Source organism: Salmo salar, chromosome ssa18, assembly GCF_905237065.1.
Source record: "Salmo salar chromosome ssa18, Ssal_v3.1, whole genome shotgun sequence".
Lineage (NCBI taxonomy): Eukaryota > Metazoa > Chordata > Actinopteri > Salmoniformes > Salmonidae > Salmo > Salmo salar.
The window spans coordinates 62,958-67,500 of record NC_059459.1 but is presented as its reverse complement, the minus strand read 5'-3'; the positions used below and the strand labels follow the sequence as shown (position 1 = coordinate 67,500).

Genomic DNA, 4,543 nt, shown 5'->3' with positions numbered 1-4,543 from the left:
GAGAGGGAAAGAGCAGGACAAATTGAAGTGGAGAGAGAGAGAGAAGGAGAAAGATAAACTAGCATTAAGAAGGATGAGATATAGAGAGAGGGAGGGAGATAGAGAGATGGAGGGAGGGAGTGAGAAGGATGGAGAGAGAGAGAGAGAGAGGGACAGAGAGAGAGACACAGAGAGAGAGACACACAGAGAGAGAGAGAGAGACAGAGAGACAGAGAGAGAGGGAGGGAGAGAGAGAGGGAGAGAGGGAGAAAGAGAGAGAAGGATAGAGAGAGAGGCAGAGAGAGAGAGGGAGAGAGGGAGGGAGAGAGAGAGAGGGAGAGAGGAGAGAGAGAGAGAGAGAGAGAGAGAGAGAGAGAGAGAGAGAGAGAGAGAGAGAGAGAGGGAGAGACAGAGAGAGGGAGAGAGAGGGAGAGAGAGGGAGCGAGGGAGAGAGAGAGAGAGGGAGAGAGGGAGCGAGGGCGATAGACAGCAGACATTTTTAGAAACTGATTTGTAATGGTCTCTTAAATCCCCGAATATGATGTCACTCTTTCATACAGGATCATCAGCCCTGTTCTCTCTGTGTGTGTGTGTGTGTGTGTGTGTGTGTGTGTGTGTGTGTGTGTGTGTGTGTGTGTGTGTGTGTGTGTGTGTGTGTGTGTGTGTGTGTGTGTAATGTGTGTGTGTGAAGTTGATATCATGTTGTCTCCAGTCATAACGGAGCATGTATATAATGGTTTATAACGGTAATAATATCGGTAGTAACCGAGGCTACCGCCCTCTCCTATCCGGGAACAGAGACCTGTCACTCGGCATAATCTCCCGCTCTGCCCGGCTTCTCCCCCACGGCATGTCACGAAGCGGCTGAGCGGCAAACGCAATACTACGCAACACACACACACCGCCAAGCCGCGGCAGACGCGCTCAGCGGCAGCGAACAAAGAACCCGAGCCGCCGCGCGAGAGAAAGTAGGACACCGGCCGCCTGGCGCATGCAGCTGCACAAATACACACACACACACACACACACACACACACACACACACACACACACACACACACACACACACACACACACACACACACACACACACACACCCTCCACTCTGGGAGCAGGTACACACACGCACGCACGCACGCACGCACACACACACACACACACACACACACACACACACACACACACACACACACTGACCATCGAGAATCAAAGTGACAGCATCATTGAGACAGTCCTCAGAGAGATGTAGCTTAATAACGTAATGGGGGAGCCGGTGGACATAATAACCCAATAACATATAACAAAATAATCAAGCAGTCATTCAGTTCTAACCTAAACTACCAAACTAACAGCTAGTCATTATTACTCTGTATTTGATTTGACACTCAAAGCGGGACACAGACAGCCCAGTAGCGTCTAGGATTAGCTGGAGCATAGGCCTACTGAAGACTATTTATTAAAATATCAGGCTGCACACACAATAAAGCTCTGGACTTCCGGGGACAGACAGATGTTAGATGTCTTTTGTTAATGAGTTTATCAGGAGAAATGCAGTTATCTAAATACATTGTGTATGTTATTTTCTCTCTCTCTCTCTCCCCCCACCATATATTTTCCCCGTCTATCTCTGTCTCTCTCTCTCTGTCTCTCTTCTCTGACCAGGCTACAAACAATACAGCAGTGAAAGCCCTCTTTTCCATCTCCTGTTCCTTTGCTGTCCTTCTCTCCTCTCTGATTATTGGCAGCGATGATATCCCAAGATGAGATGTCATCATTATTATGATGAGACATCAGCTTCCTGACACACACACACACACACACACACACACACACCGCCAATATAACACGCGCAATCACAGTAGCCAGGTTGTCCTTAGTGAGTCATAATATAAGCTTCAATGAGTGACGCCCCCCTCCCTCCCTCCCTCTCCCTCCCTCCCTCCCTCCCTCTCCCTCCCCCCCCCCCCTGAAGTTTGTCACTCACCCCCTGTCTCTCACGCCAGGCTGTAAGGCGGGAGGGTCTGTCTCGCCGGGCCGGTAGTGATCTGTGTCTGCGCCTCCGTTCCAGCCCTGGTCATAGCATCATGTCTACCAGCGCTTTTCCTCTCTCGCTGTCTTGCTTCTCTGCCGTTCAACAACAACAACAACAAAAAAAAACGGTAAATCCTCGGGTGCCGACGCCTGTCTTGTCTTTTTTCTTTTCACCGTAAACTAAACCGGGACTTCAAAAGCATCCAGTTCCTTTACCGGGCCTGTGCTGAGCGGAGAACAATGTGTTCGACAGGGAGGGGGACAAGAGGGGAGGGGAGGAGAGGAGAGGGGGACGACATGGAATCACATAATTCATTTTTAAAGGGGAGGCGACCTGGCAGTCAGCTGTTTCTAACTCAGAGGACATACGGAGGGGCGGCGCCTTTAAGAGCAGAGCGGCACTGGTGACCGTTTATTAGTCGGAGGAAAATAATAATAAAACACGCTATATACTGAGTGAACAAAACATTAAGAACACCTCCCTAATTGTTTATTATTTCACCTTTATTTAACCAGGTAGGCTAGTTGATAACAAGTCCTTTATTTAACCAGGTAGGCTAGTTGAGAACAAGTCCTTTATTTAACCAGGTAGGCCAGTTGATAACAAGTCCTTTATTTAACCAGGTAGGCTAGTTGAGAACAAGTCCTTTATTTAACCAGGTAGGCCAGTTGAGAACAAGTTCTCATTTGCAACTGCGACCTGGCCAAGATAAAGCAAAGCAGTGCGACACAAACAACAACACAGAGTTACACATTGAGTAAACAAACGTACAGACAATAACACAATAGAAAAAGTCTATATACAGTGTGTGCAAATGAGGTAGGATTAGGGAGGTAAGGCAATAAATAGGCCATAGTGGCAAAATTATTACAGTATGGCAAATTAAACACTGGGGTGATAGATGTGCAGAAGATGAATGTGCAAGTAGAGATACTGGGGTGCAAAGGAGCAAAATAAATAACAGTATGGGGATGAGGTAGTTGGATGGGCTGTTTACAGATGGGCTATTTACAGATGCAGTGATCTGTGAGCTGCTCTGACAGCTGGTGCTTAAAGCTAGTGAGGGAGATATGAGTCTCCAGCTTCAGAGATTTTTGCAGTTCGTTCCAGTCATTGGCAGCAGAGAACTGGAAGGAAAGGCGGCCAAAGGAGGAATTGGCTTTGGGGGTGACCAGTGAGATATACCTGCTGGAGCGCGTGCTACGGGTGGGTGTTGCTATGGTGACCAGTGAGCTGAGATAAGGTGGGGCTTTACCTAGCAGAGACTTATAGATGACCTGGAGCCAGTGGGTTTGGCGATGAGTATGAAGCGAGGGCCAGCCAACGAGAGCGTACAGGTCGCAGTGGTGGGTAGTATATGGGGCTTTGGTGACAAAACGGATGGCACTGTGATAGACTGCATCCAATTTGCTGAGTGGGGTGTTGGAGGCTATTTTGTAAATGACATCGCCAAAGTCAAGGATCGGTAGGATAGTCAGTTTTACGAGGGTATGTTTGGCAGCATGAGTGAAGGAGGCTTTGTTGCGAAATAGGAAGCCGATTCTAGATTACATTTTGGATTGGAGATGCTTGATGTGAGTCTGGAAGGAGAGTTTACAGTCTAACCAGACACCTAGGTATTTGTAGTTGTCCACATATTCTAAGTCAGAACCGTCCAGAGTAGTGATGCTGGACGGGCGGGCAGGTGCGGGCAGCGATCGGTTGAAGAGCATGCATTTAGTTTTACTTGTATTTAAGAGCAGTTGGAGGCCACGGAAGGAGAGTTGTATGGCATTGAAGCTCGTCTGGAGGTTAGTTAACACAGTGTCCAAAGAAAGGCCAGAGGTAGACAGAATGGTGTTGTCTGCATAGAGGTGGATCAGAGACTCACCAGCAGCAAGAGCAACATCATTGATGTATAGAGAAGAGAGTCGGCCCAAGAATTGAACCCTGTGGCATCCCCATAGAGACTGCCAGAGGTCCGGACAACAGGCCCTCCGATTTGACACACTGAACTCTCTCTGAGAAGCAGGCGAGGAAGTCATTTGAGAAACCAAGGCGGTTGAGTCTGCCGATAAGAATGTGGTGATTGACAGAGTCGAAAGCCTTGGCCAGGTCGATGAATACAGCTGCAGCTTGTCTCTTATCGATGGCGGTTAGGATGTCGTTTGGGACCTTGAGCGTGGCTGAGGTGCACCCATGACCAGCTCGGAAACCAGATTGCATAGCGGAGAAGATACGGTGGAATTCGAAATGGTCGGTGATCTGTTTGGCTTTCGAAGACCTTAGAAAGACAGGGTAGGATAAATATAGGTCTATAACAGTTTGGGTCTGGAATGCCTCCCCCTTTGTAGAGGGGGATGACCGTGGCAGCTTTCCAGTCTTTGGGGATCTCAGACGATACGAAAGAGAGGTTGAACAAGCTAGTAATAGGGGTTGCAACAATTTCGGTGGATCATTTTAGGAAGAGAGGGTCCAGATTGTCAAGCCCAGCTGATTTGTAGGGATCCAGATTTTGCAGCTCTTTCAGAACATCAGCTATCTGGATTTGGG

General features: G+C 48.4%; 1 pseudogene; it reads right to left on the bottom strand.

Moving 5' to 3' along the window:
* LOC106594877 (phosphatidylinositol 4,5-bisphosphate 3-kinase catalytic subunit alpha isoform-like) overlaps window positions 1-2,268 on the bottom strand; it is a 121,947-nt pseudogene extending 119,679 nt beyond the window's left edge.
* Between the last annotated feature and the right edge of the window lie 2,275 nt (window positions 2,269-4,543).